Source organism: Schistocerca gregaria, chromosome 5 (assembly GCF_023897955.1).
Source record: "Schistocerca gregaria isolate iqSchGreg1 chromosome 5, iqSchGreg1.2, whole genome shotgun sequence".
Lineage (NCBI taxonomy): Eukaryota > Metazoa > Arthropoda > Insecta > Orthoptera > Acrididae > Schistocerca > Schistocerca gregaria.
In genome coordinates, this window is record NC_064924.1 from 614,144,325 (window position 1) to 614,163,300 (window position 18,976).

The following is an 18,976-nucleotide window of genomic DNA, read 5'->3' on the forward strand; positions in this document are numbered from 1 at the left end:
AATTCTGTAAATATTAGCAGTTACTGTAATATATTCTCATATTTTGACAATCTCCTGACAAATGATGAGAATAATTATTATTATATTCAAATGTACTATGTTATACTTTCTGACATCATTCTCGAAGGCAGCGGCTATTTCCGAAGAAGTATGAAAATATTTGTTCGCTCCAGTAACTATCCTTTCTGGAAATATCACTGAGGTCTAACACTGGAGTCACGCTGTCAGGAACACAGACACGCAGTTATTCCGTTACCAACTTGCAGGTTAGTAGTAGTGGTAACCCAGTAACTGCCAGAGAACGAGATCACCGGGGTCTAACACTGGAGTCACGCTGTCAGAAACACAGAGCTTACTAGTAGTGGTAACCCAATAACTGCCAGAGAACGAGAACTGTGAGCCAATAACTATAACTGCGAGAGGAGAATATCGATCTCTGACAGTTATTTCCAAAGTCGCTCGAATTCTTTATGGTAACTCTCCTTGTACTACCCGTCCAAACTAAATTAACACATAAGGCGGTGGCTCAAGGGATCGACTGTACTTGTTAATGCCTGTACCGTAGCTCCTATTACCACAGCTCGGACATTAACTTTATTTAATTGTTTGTGCTAAAAGTAACGAAGGCCCACGAAATAGTACACCGTTCTTATCAACAGATGGCGCGCAGTCTCACAGTTATTCCCATGGCCTATAGAACGCCTTCCATATGCGCAGTACGATCTTCGGTCAACAGATGGCGCGAGGCACTGTTGCCACTAGACAGTTATTGAAATAACTGCCAGAATCAGAGGAACGGTTATCGCAGTAACCGTTACTTCTCAGTAACATGTTACTTCTATTAGTTACGTTAATTTTTGCCACCTTTTAATTCGAGCCGGGCGAGCGGGTCGTCGTAGCAGAGCGCTGAGAGAGTCGCCAGCCACCGTTAGCCCCCTCCACCGGACAAAGGCAGCAGCGGCCAGCGGACGAGTCGAATCGTCCAGACAAAGGAGATACGCCGGGAAGCAACGACAGCTGTTGCCGCTAAAACAGTGGCATCCAGAAAAGCAAGTGTCGTCGAATTAAAAAAAAGCAGAAGTGTCGATTACTGTTTCGCCATGGCAGCGAAACAAATATAAGGCCGTAAAAGCCACAGCTCCATCCACCACATAGTGCCGCACGGCAGAGCAGCTCTGCCCCCCTCTGTAGGAAGAAATCCGTGTCAGGGCCGGCAGCACTGCTCCGTAACCCGCACCAACGACTGAGCTCAGATTTCGTAACATGTACGTCTATAGAACGGACAGACAAGGCCAACGAGGTGGAGGGACCGCAGTTCTGCTTAAAAGGGAACTGCGGCACCATCATGAAACACTACCACCCCTCCAACATGTGGAGGCAACAGCAGTAACGGTTCGATCGACCGCAGGCAACCTCACTTTCATTGCGGCGTACAACAGCCCCGGTAAACACTTGGTGCCAGACGACCTACGGAGTATCTTCACCAATTTTGACAAAATCATCCTAGGAGGTGACCTTAACAGCAAGCAGGTCGCGTGGAATTCCCGGCGTACGAACCCTCGTGGACGAACTTTGATTTCCATGGAAGAAGAACTGGGCATCACAGTCCATGGTGGTTGCGGAACACCGATTTGAAACAGTTGCCACCTAAGGCAGCAGGCTAAAGGACCCATTGCGTGCCCAAGCCTAACTGAATGTGTAATAAAGAAAGTGTTTTTATTTTTTTCCTTACATCCCATCCTAGAAGAATAAGTCATCAAGGATGATCTCTTCAGTCCACACTACACAAAAAAAACCGTAACCCGCGCGCGAGTAGATAGGGCTGATCACTTCCGTGGATACCATCAGGCGTCAACGCAAGGTGTCAACCAAGCGGGAACTCAGCGCCCCAAGTGCGGCCACACATGCCTAAATATTTAGATTACCCAGCTGACAACGCGCCAGCGCACCAACAAAACCTATCCAAGATGATTGGAAGACAGACTGATGACCCCCCCCCCCAACCCCACTACCATTAGCTGAGCATCCCCAGATGACATAACATCTGCACAGCGGGATCAGAGGAGCCGGACACCATCATCGAGAAGTACTTCTCCGAGCTCCTACTGCCGCACGACGCCACGAAGTCCTAGAGTATCCACATACGAAATGCTCAACTTGCTGCGAGAAACGATCCAAAACTACATTGCGACAACTTTCAAGCGATTCGCCAGCTCAAACATGGAGGCGAACGTTATAAACATCAATGTCCGGAGAGGCCTCTCAACAATTATAAAATACGCATCCGAGGAAGCTGCGCCAATCCTGCAGACCTTCTTCCGCAACCACCTCTCCCCAGCAATTAAAGTGCAACTGTTCCCACCCAGAGAACCACTACAACGCAGACAACTCAGCAAGCCCTCACTCAGCGCAGTGATCAAGGGCGTAGAGCAAGAGGTGGATGAGGAAGAAGTAAAGCAACAGCTGATCGAACAGGGATTTAAGGTCCACAAAACCTGCGAATCACCTCCCGCGAAATTGGCTGGCCAACCATGTAATTCCACGTACTGAGTCACGATCCTGACACCATCGACAGAATGTTGAACGATGGTGTCAAGATCGATTACAAAGTACGAGCACTTGAATTATCGAACCTTTTGCCCCCCCCCCCCCCCCAGCCGGCGCAATGCGGTCGCTGCCTGTCATTCGGCTACAAGACGCACGGCTGCATGGCCAAACCAAAATGCCCACAGTGTAGCGGAGAACACACGCTGTCAAGGTGCAACGCACCCCCACACAACACGAAATGCTCAAACTGTGGAGAAAGCCACTCTGCATTGTCACTAAAATGCCTGAGCCGGCCCAAAGAAGCAGTAAACACCTACGCACAGGCCGTCATCAAAACAATTGACGAACCTGCCCCACGCCCCCAAAGAACAGCAGAACTGAAAGAAGAGGCGGTCATGAAGGAAGACTTCATCCGTACACTCACCACGGTCCTGCTGAACGTCTTCCAGGACAGAAAACACGAAATTAAGACTGTCCTACGCCAAACTGTCAGACAACTGCTAAACAAAGACCTGGAAGTGACGCAAAGCAACAACAGGATCCACATAACAGTTACAGACGCAACATAAAAAATTACGCAAAAGCCGACTGGAGGAAATTCAAAACCATCATACAAGAGGAACTAGCAATGCCAACTACCCTGACAGACAACGCTGACCTGGAATACCTAAACGAAGGACTAGAAACCACCTTCACAACAGCAATTGGCGATGCAATCCCACAAAAGACCACAGAGAACTGGAGGCCCACCATTCCGGCGGAGGCGCTAGCCATCCTAATGCGGAAAAGGCTACTGCAGCGCGAAATAAGACGTACCAATAACCCAGACATACGACGGCAGTGGAACCGACTAAATGCACAAGCGAAACGTATAATCTCCCAGCACAAACAAAAAGAGTGGGACGACACCTGCCGCCAACTCTACTACAAAGAAGGCAGAAGGAACAAATTCAAGACGCTGACTGGACAAAAGAAACCCCACAACCAGACACTAATAGTAGACAACGAACCAATCACCGACCCTAAAGCACAAGCAGACACATTCCAGAACGCCCTCCAAATCATTCACTCCGTCTCAACAGACGCCAAATTTGACAATGACTTCTACCGACATGTAGAGAACCAACTCCCTGACCTACTAACAAGTCCAACGTCAGAAGCAGAAGACGCCTCCGAACCGACCAAACCTATAACAGACGCTGAAATCACCAACGCAATACGCACCGGACGAAACTCTGCCCCAGGACAAAACAACATCAAACGAATCCACCTGCAGAACGCCCCCCTCCTTGCCTTAACCCCAATCCTCCCCTGATGTTCAACTACTACCTAACGACAAAAACAATCCCGACTGCGTGGAAGACAAGCAAGACCATAATGATCCCCAAACCCGACAAACCACGAACGGACTCCTCTCCTGCCGAACTATCTCGCTACTAGACGTTATAGGCAAAACTTATGAACGTATACTGACCGATGGACTGCGAAAATATAAGGAGAGCAAACAACTACTCCCCCTACTCCAAGCCGGCTGCCGCCTCAACCACTCCACCACAGACCCGCTCTTCAAACTGACGTGTGACATCACCCAGGGCTTCAACAAATTGCACTGTACGCAAGCCATCTTCCTAGACATCGAACGAGCCTTCGACCGTCTATGGCACAATGGTCTCCTGTTCAAACTGCTCAAATTCGGCCTTCCACCAAAATTAGTACACCTCATAAAAACACAAACCACCGGACGACACAGCAGAGTACATGTGCAAGACGCCACCTCAGAACCATTCACCCCAGAGGCAGAAGTCCCACAAGGTGCTACCGTACGCGCTTTACACACACGACATACCGACCCCAACAGACCAACACGAAAAAATCGCCCTATATGCAGATGACACTACATATTGGTGCACAGGACTCAGAACTGACGTAATACAAAGAAAAGCTGCAAAATACCTGACTAAACTAGAGACATGAATGACCAAATGGAGCTCGCATCTCGTGGTCGTGCGGTAGCGTTCTCGCTTCCCACGCCCGGGTTCCCGGGTTCGATTCCCGGCTGGGTCAGGGATTTTCTCTGCCTCGTGATGGCTAGGTGTTGTGTGATGTCCTTAGGTTAGTTAGGTTTAAGTAGTTCTAAGTTCTAGGGGACTGATGACCATAGATGTTAAGTCCTATAGTGCTCAGAGCCATTTGAACCATTTTGACCAAATGGAGAATTCGACCTCACCCGACCAAAACACAACTAGTCCTATTTCAACACCGCAACCTGACGAGAAACGAGAGCAGAAACAAGAAGACATAACACTCCGACTATGGAACGAGCCCCTACAACTGACTGACAACGTGAGATAGTTCAGTGTCTACCTAGACAAGAACCTCAACTACCAAGCCCACCTGCAATACCTGCTCAACAAAACGAAGAAACGACAACAGTTAAACCGACAAGTGCAAGGACGACTGTATGGCTGCTCCACCAGGAGAGGCATACACACGTAGAACACATACAGACGACCAATATACGAATACGCCGCTGCACCACCGGGCGGAATACCAAAGACAGCAGCAAACAGGCTGTACTCGACAGATCGCCGACTACTACGCAGCATAGCAAAACTGCCATACCGCACTCCTAGCGACGAAGTATACGAGACGAGAGAAATAACCCCATTACAAACAAGACTGGCAAAACTTAGGGCAAGATACGGCTCACACATACTAGACAAACGACCCGATACTGACGAACAAGCCAACACAGCAAGACGCCCGAAAAAGAAATACATTTATCCGGTGCGTACAGTAGCACAAAATACATCAACCGAGTTCCCCGACTTAGCACCCACAATCACACAACTGACAGGAGGAGAAACCACCCCTCAACACCTAGACGAAAGACAATAATACAGCAACAAATGAGCTAGTGCACCACAACAGTACCCTGCATTCAACACACAACACACCCCATAACACAAAGCACAACAGCACCAAGGAAATCATAGATAAGATAAGACCTATTGTAAAAACCAGCTCCAAGTACCACCAAAGGGAAAGGAGATATGAGAACAAAAAATGTAGCAACCAGCTCCATATACTGCGAAGCAGGAAAGGAGAACTTGTAAACACTAGTATTAAGATTAGTCTAAGCTAGGGTATATCAACCACAACAACAACACTGTCCTACAACATTTAGCATTTCGTAGTATTATTACATAGTGAAACCTTCCCGTCTAGTATTGGATGAACGTTTGCTTGCTGACTGAACGCTGCGTCTCTTAAAATCTTTTAACTGCTGCTCTGTCAAGACTACCTGCTGATTATTACGACGAAACATAAAATGTGTTGTCGCCGTGGCCCTCAGTCGTTACCTGAAATTATTAAGACTGATTCTTACCTTTAATTATTTATACTGGATCGCCATCTGACTGCTACAGCAAACTGTGGAATGAATATACTTACTTCTCTTTAACATAATTATAAGCTGCTGGTGGAGTTTCATAATACTTTGTGACTGGAATTCTTTAAGTTGAAGTTAATTTAGATTTGATAAAAGCTGAAGCTCAGTTTAGACTTTTCTTTTAAGATAACAATAAATTCCGTAAAGCATTTACGTGAATGATTTTGGGATAGAAAATTCTTAATGCATTTAATCTGGTAGAAGTTAACTATATTCTGAGAACGATCTTGACGAACAATTACAAGGGGTATAGTTCTTTACAAAAATTCTTAAAAAGTAGCGTTGCGCTACATACCTAATTTTCCATCAAAATTACATAACTATATTCTGAGAACGATATTGACAAACAATTACAAGGGGCATAGTTCTTTACAAAAATTCTTAAAAACTAGCATTGCGCTACATATAGCGAGTGGCTGGCGAGCACACCGCTTCTTTCAAAGTGTTAATTCATACCTCGCTTACAGCGACCTCCTCTCATGTCTCGCTAGCTACGACTGCCTCGTCTCACATCTTACTCGCAACTGCTCGCTTCCAACGCTCAATGCTACAAAAGTGCGGTCTCGCCGCCAACAATGGTTTTTGGTGCAGACAATCCCTGCTACCATTACAGATGTATTACTGCGCGCTGTTTCCCGCTCTTTCTCAAAATGTATCTATGCGCGGTTTCCCGCTCTTTCTCAAAATGTATCTATGCGCGGTTTCCCGCTCTTTCTCAATAATACACAATGCAATTTAATTAACAAAACAATTTAAATAAGAAACAGTTCAGATAATTACATGCTAAAACAGTTTAAATACGCCTATTACATAATTACAATAGAGAAAAATAAATGTAAACACTATAAGAATCCCCCATTAGGTTAAAGTGTCACTTCCAGTTATTTAACCCCCACATACCTAATACACTAATCGCATCCTAGATTCAATTAAGTAAACAATTAGTCTTGTTAAGTTAGTTATATTGATAAATAAGTTCAGTTTTTGCATAATTAACTCAATCAATTTTCTTTCACATTCTATTCACCAAAAAGTAACGTAAAGCTAAAGATTCCCAACATAAAATAATAGCATGTAATCAAATATATAAAGAAAATGGAAATTAATAAAATAAAAATTTTAACCAATGGCTGATAAAGGGCAAACAGATAAGCCCTAGAACAATGCTTAAAAAAAGAAAAAAAGCTTTATCCTTAGAATTACTGCGTGTCGCTACTAACGCGATCGTAATAATGAGCTTGTTAACACGATAGACGGCCGCTATTCGCATAACTGGCTGTGACACTATCACAAGTTCATTTATCGTGTAAGACGGGCGTACAAGTTCAAAAAATGTTCAAATGTGTATGAAACCTTATGGGACTTAACTGCTAAGGTCACCAGTCCCTAAGCTTACACACTACTTAACCTAAATTATCCTAAGGACAAACACACACACCCATGCCCGAGGGAGGACTCGAACCTCCACCGGGACCAGCCGCACAGTCCATGACTGCAGCACCTTAGGTGTAAAAGTGGAAAATAATTTCACCACTTGCTACGCGGTTATGTCAACATTACGGGTGGAACGAGAACGGTAGCTTCCGTGGAACATAAGCGATCCAGGACGGTGTTCTTCTGGAGTTCACTTCTATGAAATTTCCTCTTCGAATATAAAGAAAGACTGTGCTGGTAAACTTCTACGTTACTTGATACAGAAACTGCTGAGTGAAACTGAACGTACTCATACAGTTTTCTCTTTGCTTATTCTGATCATTTCTAAAGTGACACACAATATTTTTCTGCAATGCAATCTGACTTTTAATAATCCCTACAAAAGAATAGCCCTGACTAATAATAACCTATACCCATAATGAATCACTTACGTCACAAAAATCTTCGTTACTCGAACTACTGCAATATAGCAAGCGCCAATATTGCCAGCTAAATAAAAGATTCTAACTATTGATATGCATGTAGTTAGCAAATGAAAGATTTTGATAGAGGACAAGCAATGTATTTACCTTAATAGTGTTCAATAGTCATAATGTATATATTAGTTCTTGACATCTATTTTGACAAATTTCCTTTTGCTGACGGACACACGTCCAGATCGTCCTCTCATATTAACGTGTAAGAACTCTGGCATCTCTCTCCCCACATCCACCACTGCGGGCTGCTCACATCCAACTGCCCAACGTTACACTAACGAATTCAACAATGAGTCCAGCCAGCCACAGACTGCACACAGCGCAGTCAGCGATTTTAATACAGAGCGCTACGTGGCGTTACCAACACAAAAACCTAAACAGCCTACTTACACTTCCTACTTTTACCGAAAACGCTTTTCGTACCGCCCCGGCTCTAACGTCATCAGAGGCACAGCGCTCGTAGGCGTTTGACTGACGCGGACAAATTGATACCTCGGTGCGAAGTGTCTCCTCTTACTGCATCACTGGCTGTGTTTAGACATGGGCGCAGCTGACCACCAACCAGAACATCTGCTATCATTCACCCTATGCACAGGTAGCAGTATATAAATGGCCCCTTTCTGGGCACATATTAATTAATAGTTCGTCGTTTAACAATTTACCGTCTTCTTTATTTTTATACAAACATTGCTAAATTTGCTTTAGTTACTTAAACAGTCTTAGCATCACTGCGTTTAAAGTATACCAGCTAGAAGTTTTCGAATGGAACTGATAGCAGAACATGACCTCTAAATTGCCTCTTTAAGTGTCTTTGCAACCATAGGTTTTTTTTTTTTTACAATACAGTCTTTAAACTTGGTACATCTGTATTGTAGCTTGTAATCGAGTACTGTAAGCGGAACTTTATGTTACAAATACAAATAATACTTAATCTATTACTAATAAAAACGTATTCGTTCCAAATTTGGTTTCTAATAAATAACCTGAAAATTAATAGAGATAGCTTATCGGTGTCGGTTAGGTACTGTTTTGATATCAAACTCAGGCTACATAAAATTTTAATCTTTCTTAGTCTAATATTTGGCGCCTTCAATTTTTCGAAAAAATACCGGTTTTCACCAAAACATTGTTCTCATCACTTTGAGAATTGTAAGTTTTGTGACATACGTTTGTATATATTCTGACCAGCTTTCTAGCATTCTAGTTTTATTATTTAACTTTACTTATTGTTTTCTTATGTTTGTATATTTTGCGTAACTTACTCATTTGATCAAAAATGGTTCAAATGGCTCTAAGCACTATGGTACTTAACATCTGAGGTCATCAGACCCCTAGACTTAGAACTACTTAAACCTAACTAACCTAAGGACATCACACACATCCATGCCCGAGGCAGGATTCGAACCTGCGACCGTAGCAGCCGCGTGGTTCGGGACTGAAGCGCCTAGAACCACTCGGTCACCACGGCCGGCCTCATTTGATCATTCTGAGTCCTCACAATGTTTACATTAATGTACTGAAGCTTACACTGACGAAGTTTGGAAAATATATTTTAATTTTTTTAAATTTCAATCTTAGATTATGGTACTATCGTTTGTATGTTGAGCACAGGTGCGTTATGATGACATGGCACTAGTAGTAGTGAACTCGGGTAAGCCCCGGCGCACTCGCTTGCCTCTGTACCTCTTACTAAGGTACAGTGCTCGTTTTGCCTCAGGCTGTTACCATCTTGTGAGAGTGGAGTGTCCATAGCGTTGTAATCGTGGAGATTTATAACAAGGGCTACAGGTGTTCAGCGAGGATGTTGACACAAGAATGCTGGTTCGTGTTCACAGTAAATCAAACATGGTATGTTTAACACCATTCACCCACGGCCTGAACAACATCATCCACACACATCGGCTTAAACATCTCCGTCGTTGTTTGTTGCATTCGACTTCTTGAATCATCTGACAAGAGGCCAAATCGCGACCTGTCGGCCCGTACTACACGTCTGCAGTCATCTACTGACAACTTCCTGTATTTTTTGCTCTACTGAAGGCGTGCAGCTTCATGGCCGCCGTGAGCAATGCCCTTGTGTCTGAGTCGACACCACATGACTATTGCGTGCAGTTGCCTTCACAATATTCACTCGGAATATGGTTGAAATGCACTCACTGACAACAGAGATTTCTGTCTGATTCGAAACCGATTGTCATTTAGGAGGCATGACACTTACCTCCAGCTCGTGTTGGTTAGGATCTTTTTTACGACCACTGTCCTTAAGGCGTGTTACGTGGCTGCCAAATGTGCACCACGCCTTGTAGGTATAGTGGACAGTAAATTCCTGTATAGTAACAAGTAGGGTAAGTTCATTCACGGCGCGGTTACGGACATACCGAAATGCGATTGCCGCTGCCTCTGCCGCTTCCCTTCGTGTCGGTCGATCTTATTACGCTGAAACCACACAGCCGACCGGCGCGCGCAAAGCAGTGTATTCCCGTTACCTGCGTCAGCGCTAGAGTAAGACGTGATCGCTAGGTATGAGTTCTACAACGTCTAGGGGGCCTTTAAGCAACCACCAGGCTATCTTACATGGCTGGCTAACGTGTTCCACGGGTAGCTCATTTCGATAAAGCACACGCACGCTAAGTATCTCTGCCAGCAGAGCCAATCTTGGAAATCTCTGAACAGACACGGAATTACCGTTACGCCCTACTAACTGGCAGCTTGTGAGACGTTTGATCTCAATACCTAGGACTCTCGTAGTCTGACACCTGCAGGGAATGGTAAACCCTCCCACTGGCCTACGGAACTCACACTATGGGATGCTTAGAAAAATCTTTATCGTTCCTTTGTAGTAATTGAGACCTGTCCGATGTACGATGTTGGTGTAGCGGTGTTACTGCAGTCTTGGTATTCCTCACAGATTTCAAGAACGACGTGACTGGAGTTTTGGCTACCTACACTACTGGCCATTAAAACTGCTACACCACGCCGATTACGTGCTACAGACGCGAAATTTAACCGACAGGAAGAAGATGCTGTGATATGCAAATGATTAGCTTTTCAGAGCATTCACACAGGGTTAGCGCCGGTGGCAACACCTACAACGTGCTGACATGAGAAAAGTTTCCAACCGATATCTCATACACAAACGGCTGTTGACCAGCGTTGCCTTGTGAAACGTTGTTGTGATGCCTCGTGTAAGGAGGAGTAATGCGTACCATCACGTTCCCGACTTTGATAAAGGTCGGATTGTAGCCTATCGCGATTGCTCTTTATCGTATCGCGAAATTGCCGCTCGCGTTGCTCAAGATCAATGGCTGTTAGGAGGATATGGAATCTGTGGGTTCAGGAGGGAAATACGGAACGCCTCGCTGGATGCCAACGGCCTCGTATCACTAGCAGTCGAGATGACAGGCATCTTATCCGCATGGTTGTAACGAATCTTGGAGCTACGTCTCGATCCCTGAGTCAACAGATGGGGACGTTTGCAAGACAACAACCATCTGCAAGAACAGTTCGACGACGTTTGCAGCAGCATGGACTATCAGCTCGGAGTCCATGGCTCCGGTTACCCTAGACGCTGCATCACAGACAGAAGCGCCTGCGAAGGTGTACTCAACGACGAACCTGGGTACACGAATGGCAAAACGTCATTTTTTCGGATGAATCCAGGTTCTGTTTACAGCATCATTATGGTCGCATCCGTGTTTGGCGACATCGCGGTGAACGTACATTGGAAGCGTGTATTCGTCATCGCCATACTGGTGTATCGCTTGGCGAGATGGCGTGATGGTATGGAATGCCATTGGCTACACGTCTCGGTTACCTCTTGTTCGCACTGACGGCACTTTGGACAGTGGACGTTACATTTCAGATTTGTTACGACCCGTGCCTCTACCCTTCATTCGATCCCTGCGAAACCCTACATTTCAGCAGGACAATGCACGACTGCATGTTGCGGGTCCTGTACAGGCCTTTCTGGATACAGAAAATGTTCAGTAGGTGCCCTGACTAGCATATTCTCCAGATCTCTAACCAATTGAAAACGTCTGGTCAGTGGTGGCCGAGAAACTGGCTCGTCACAATACTCCAGTCACTACTCTTTATGAACTGTGGCAGATGTGTTGAGGCTGCATGGGCAGCTGTACCTGCTCACGCCATCCAAGCTCTGTTTGACTCAATGCCCAGGCGTATTAAGGCCGTTATTACGGTTAGAGGTAGTTGTTCTGGGTACTGATTTCTCAGGATCTACGCACCCAAATTGCGTGAAAATGTAATCACAAGTCAGTTCCAGTATAATATATTTGTCCAATGAATACCAGTTTATCATATGCATTTCTTCTTGGTGTAGCAGTTTTAATGGCCAGTAGTGTACTTCACAGCTTACTATTAATAGATGTATTCTTTAGAAACAGTAACCAAACCGATGCTTTTCAGTTGCTCTGCTATAGAAACACTGCATCTCTCTTTGAATATGTTTCTCTGTACATGCCAATCACACATGGCAATACCTCGGTTTTGTGTACTAAATCGACCAAAAGATGATATTGGCCTATAACCGCTGATATTTAATGCCTCTACAATTTTGATTGGCCGATGTTCAGAAAGGCATTTACACTCCGCAGTTCTGAAAATACAAGAAACTGGTGTATCACATATTTCAGTATGGGTATGATCAGGTGAAACAAATTATTTCTTGATAATACAGAGTGTCCATAAAGTCCCTTTACAGCTTCAAAATTTTATTACAGAAGCAGTTGTTGACATTTTTAACAAAATTTCTTTTATTGTAATCACTGTTTACTGTCGTTTTTATATATACTAAAGTTTTGAGTTTCAGATACTCTGTTGATGGAAGGAACTGAAGCTCTATAAAATGGCAACTCCGCAAGAGAAGGCACAACGTGTGTCCTGGTTTATTGAGACAAAATAGGATGTTCAGACTCAACGAAATTTCAGAACGAAGTATGTAAGAGATCCACCTTAGCGCCCTTCAATCCGTGCATGGCATTAAAAATTTATGGAGGCAAGGACAGTGTTGCATAAAGGGAGGAGCGGGCGACCAAGAACATCCTGAATAAAACCAATCTGCTTTCAGAAAGAAAATGTGTTGCATTACTTATTGAAAGCCCCTCGCAGATGTGCACCGTACCTATCACCGTCATTAGGATGTCGAACTTCAAAACGAACACCAGCTCGCTGCCCTCACATACATAATTTACGAAACGAATGTGTTACCGTGTTCTGGCGTCTCGGAGTATACACAGATATTCAGTACATGATGCACAAAACGAACGGTGAAGAACGTGCAGTGGGTATGAGAATGTTGAGTTTCTGTGTGCATTTCAGTGACACCTTTTCGTTTTCTAACTGGACTGACGTTACCCCGGAGCAGTACTTTGGCACTTTTCCTGTTCACCACCTTCATTCTGCCTGCCATTTGCTTCCAGTCGACGCAGTTAATCTGTTGATAACCCGAGAAAATTTTATCAGCTGCTTTTAGCGCGCCTGCTCCTTCCCTCGCGTGTACCTGCCGCTGGTACGCCTGCTGTAAAATTTTGCTTTTTCTCGGCTGACGTAGCCGGTGGAACGCTGACAGCAGTAGTGTTTCCAGTAGGCGCGGATTTGGTTCGGAGGCCGCGAGGGGATTAAGCGAGGCAGCAGCCGTAAGCGACACGGCCTCCCCTTTGCAGCTTTTAAAAGCCGTGCCCTCTCTCGGGGGCGGACTGCCGCTAGTTCTACGCTCCGTCCGCAACTCACACCGACAGACGCTCCTGCAGCAGCGCAGAGTCGGTGGCGGCGAAATGAAACTTGCCCAACGACTAAGCCTTCCACGTGGAAGGTTCCCGCCTGAATCCCGTACGGCACTTCTAAACACCCACTTGCCCTCGTGATTTGCTAAAATTAACTTTGCTTAATCGAAGCATTCTGCAGCGCTCTTCGCCATCTTTGATGACAATGCGACATGAAGATACGTTGTCTTATAATAAAACTTACATTGCAGTTGTTGGGCAGGGGGTGAGACAGGGTTGTAGCTATCCCCGATGTTATTCAATCTGTATACTGAGCAAGAAGTAAATGAATTACAATCCATGGAGAAGAAATAAAAACTCTGAGGTTCGCTGATGACATTGTAATTCTGTCAGAGACAGCAAAGAACCTGGAAGAGCAGCTGAATGGAATGGACAGTGTCTTGAAAGGAGGATATAAGATTAACATCTACAAAAGCGAAACGAAGATAATGGAATGTAGTCGAATTAAGTCGGGTGATGCTGAGGGAATTAGATTAGTAAATGAGACACTTAAAGTAGTAAAGGAGTTTTGCTATAACTGATGATGGTCGAAGTAGAGAGGATATAAAATGTAGACTGGCAATGGCAAGGAAAGCGTTTCTGAAGAAGACAAATTTGTTAACATCGAGTATTGATTTAAGTGTGAGGAAGTCATTTCTGAAAGAATTTGTACGGAGTGTAGCCATGTATGAAAGTGAAATATGGACGATAAATAGTTTAGACAAGAAGAGAATAGAAGCTTTCGAAATGAGGTGCTACAGAAGAATGCTGAAGATTAGATGGGTAGATCACATAACTAATGAGGAGGTATTGAATAGAATTGGAGAGAAGAGAAATTCGTTGCACAACTTGACCAGGAGAAGGGATCGGTTGGTAGGGCATATTCTGAGGCATCATGGGATCATCAATTTAGTACTGGAGGGCAGTTTGGAGGGTAAAGATCGTAGAGGGAGACCAAGAGATGAATATACTAAGCAGACTCAGAAGGATGTAGGTTGCAGTCGGTACTGTGAGATGAAGAAGCTTGCACAGAATAGAGTAGCATGGAGAGCTGCATCAAACCCGTCTCTGGACTGAAGACCACAACAACAACAATGCACCTTTATAAATCGAACATTCGGATATTTCCGTCCTCAAGCTGTATACGTCAGATTTTAATTTCTGTTAAAAGCTTCAAAGCATATCATTTCATGCCATGTCGAGATATATTTTCCTTCCGATCGGTTAATCAACAGACAATGTGATTCCACAAATGACTGAAACCACGCATTGCTTCCGAAACGAACAAAATCGAAGTCGAGAACGTTTATAACTTACTGCCGCGAAAGACAGTGGTTTCTCCCGATACATTCAACATTGTAATTAGCACACTGGGCAACACAATTAAAGAATCATTTTTTCGAAACTGCGTAATAGACACTCAATGAGCAGTAAAAGGTTGAAACTTGGTTCAAAGGTGTCTGAAACCTTCATCTGTAATCATGAAAAGGCATGGCACCCTCCGACTCCACTCTTGGGCTCGGAGACACTTCAGACAGCAAGGTGGCGACACATACAAAAAAAAGTAAAAAAGGCCAGAGGTGAAAAGTTATTGTGAAGTGTAAGTTGGAGTAATCATATCTTTTTGGCAACCAGTTTCACTACAATTCTACTCGACGCCACTATGGACATTTCACATTAAGGGAACGTCAGAACACCCCCTCTTACCTTCATCTGAACCATTTTTTGACGCTTGTCCAATGGAGGTCAGAAGCATGACGCCTAGCGTCCAAATCACGTGGATTTTTTCCTTGCGTGGGTAGGGAAACCATTTAATTCACACAAGAGCGCAGTAGCGACACGAAAAGGCCTCATAGACTGGCACAAAGGGCGCCATCGGAACCGCCCCTTTCCTTGGGGCTTTAATGTCCGACCAAACGATCCCGTGACCAAACGCGCTGCTCTTCGTTGGATGTTCTCTATTTCTTCTATCAATCCTGTGTAGTTAGAACCCCTGATAGCTAAACGATGTACAAGAATAGGTCGAACAAGCTTTACTACCTTCGCAGATGAGTAAAAATATCCGTAAAATTCTTCCTAGAATTTGTTTTATGTGGTCATTCCACTTAATGTCGCTGTAGACAGTTACTCCTAGATATTTTATGCTACATACTGTTTCCAGATATTTCTCATCAATAATGTAGTTGTAAAAATAGTGGATTTCTTGTCCTATGTATGTGCCATATGTCAGATTTATTTACGTTCAGGATCAACTGAAGGCCCTATACCGCTTATCAACCTTTGAAGGTCATTCTGCAAATCAGTACTATATTCAGGCGTAGCTACTTTCTTGTAGTCAACCGCATCATCTGCGAAAGATCTTAAAGAGTGTCCGACAGTTTCTAGTAGACTATTTATGTACAATGTAGATAGTAACTGTCCTACCACACTTTCGTGGGGGTACTCACCCGTTAAGAACGACATATTGAGTCCTACCTGCCAAGAAGTCTTGAATCCAGTCGCAAATCATGATAGACGATTACTTGATGTTAAGGGGCTTCTCCACCTCCTCTACCTGACATGAGTCAAATTGTAATGATCCAGCCATACATGGCTAACAAAATTAAGACCTAACCTGCTATTTTATCTAGTTCAGTTATGAATCAAGCTATATGTAGTGATCACGACTCAACCCTACCGCTAGATTTTCAATCCTGCTCGGTGCAAACCTGATGTGGCGTGGAAAAAACTTCTCTGATTTCTACAAATAAATGTTCGACCGTTTCGCTTAACATTTATTTCTGCTTACACAGTTAAGTACGGTGCAACTGCATCCATATATGCATATGATGATGTGATAATAGGACATTTATTTCTAAGTGAACACACAGTGTTCAGTCTGACACTTGTTAATATGTTTACTCGCATCTGCGTGTATTGCGCCAATCGGGTGTGAGCAGCTCTGTTGTCATTGACTGTTGCATTCAGCTCAATGGCGGACGCCACAATTCAAACAAATACAATGTCTAAATAATTGCACATTAAATTCATTCATAGAAATCACAGTGCACAGATGTTTCACACTCACCAAAAGATACTTAAAACAGCATGCAGTGGCAGTAGCGCTAAAATTATGAATTAAAGAAATAGGCGTAGGATTGGGAACAACTACGCTAACGAATATCAACAATGTCTACAATAATAACAAATCTTTGCTAACGTGATCTTTATCTTAAAGGAGAAACAAATTAAAGATTAGTTTCTTTGCTCAAGTTCCAAATAGAAAATTTACAAGTTTAATAGTTGTTTTAGTGTTTGACGAGAGATAAAGCAGCTATCCTTACCTGTTACGACGCAGGGGGTGATGTGTAGCGTCGTCGGAAGCTTATCGTTGCAGACGACATGTTGAAATCAGCCCCGTCGTGTGTAGATGCTGCAGATGACTTCTCATGCGGATTTTACTTTCCATTCGGCTACGATTTCATCAGTGGCATATCCTAGACCACGGACGCTGTTACAGTTGTATCCAACATTCAACTTCGCACGAGCGATTTATTATGTCTTTTATGCCCAACACTGGAGTAACACAGTTCAGTAGAGGGTTTTAAAGTTATTTCGATCGCGGAATTACAGTCTGCTCGTTTACCTACCGCATAACGCGACAGCGAACTCGCCACAGTTGGCGGTAACGTGCACACTCACAATAATCAGTTTCTATACGCCTGTGGTTAATGCACACGGTAGTCAGCGATGGCGCAAATATGCATTGAAAAAGAAAAAGTATTTAAAATGCACAAGGACTGGTCACAGCGAACACAGTTCTTTCCACAACACCGTAACTACAGTGTCGTCTGTCCATAGCTATATTGTTGTAGTTTCGCGGCACAGTTCGTTTGGCGGTTTTACACAGCGCAACTTCTCTGTCCGCTTTTAACATTTTTACATTCCATTACAGGTAGGAGCAGAAATGTATCTCAGCGTTAATCAGTTTCGTTCGCACCTATTGTTTCACAAATTACATTGTCAGGACACTTTTAATCTCCTTCCGCCTTCTTGGCACAAACATGAGGCCACACATGCTCTGCTCTCAGTGTTCGACATTCACAATCGATATTCTGATCGCTCTCGATCTGACTGTAATATATCTTAGCATACATTTAACTTTACAAAGTCATTACAATCAAAATTAATGCAATAACTGATAGAGAAATAATTAAAATGTTTTACATATTCAACAAACAAGGAAACGTAATTACTAATGTCCAAAATGGAAATAATATTAATTGCCGTTGTTTCAAAGAAAATGCCTTTTTTGCATGCTGCACATCGAAATTTATATTTTTATTTATGCACCCATACGCGTTTAGCCTTTTTTACAAGGCATCTTTAGTGGGTGTTCGGAAATATCATATGATTTGTCCATTTTTACACATAGGTCATGGATTCACATTAACAGTTCCTTAAAGTTTTTTTATGAAATGAAAATGTACTTACAGGTAACTTCTAATTCAATCCATCCAAGCAAACTGCTTTTCAGCATCTGGCAACCAGATGGACATTTTACACTTCTCTTTCAGTTCACTGTTTACTTATCACATCACTGTAACTGCCATCTTTTTAATACAGAGTTTCATTTGTTTTTCTACTTGTTACCAACATTCTCAGTTTTATTCATTCAACTGTTTTGTGAATGTGTGTGTGTGTATTAGAGAGGGAGAGAGATTTTTAAATATAATTATTTATTTTATTTTATTACTATTTTTTATTTATTTATTTATTGTAAATAATAATAATAATAATAATAATTATTATTATTATTATTATTATTATATTTTCCTGTATATACTTATAAGAGGAATCAGATGTGTAATCATTTGTTGGGACTTCTGTCTATTATATGATGGATCAGTGCAAACAGTGAGTTGTTAGTCATATTTACTTGGTCATTTGGTAGTTGTTTCTTTTCAGCCTTTGCTTTGTATATATGATAATTTTCCTTTAATGTTAGGAGACGTCTTTCAATATTTATTGTAATTATTTTCGTATCATTTTGTCTTGTAGTAGGTTTGTGGTTATTTTTTCTCAAATGTTCTGCAAAAGTAGAGTGGCTCGTTCCATATTTCCATGCTCTGATACGTTCTTTGCACTGGGTGTCAAATGTTCTGCTGGTTGGTCCTATATACCTTCCATCACGTGTGTTGCACTGCAGTTGGTATCTTCCTGCTTTTTGGTAGATATCTGTGTGTTTTATTATTTTTGGAATGTGCCTTTGGATTGAATTGTATGTTTTGAATGCTATGTTTATCCCT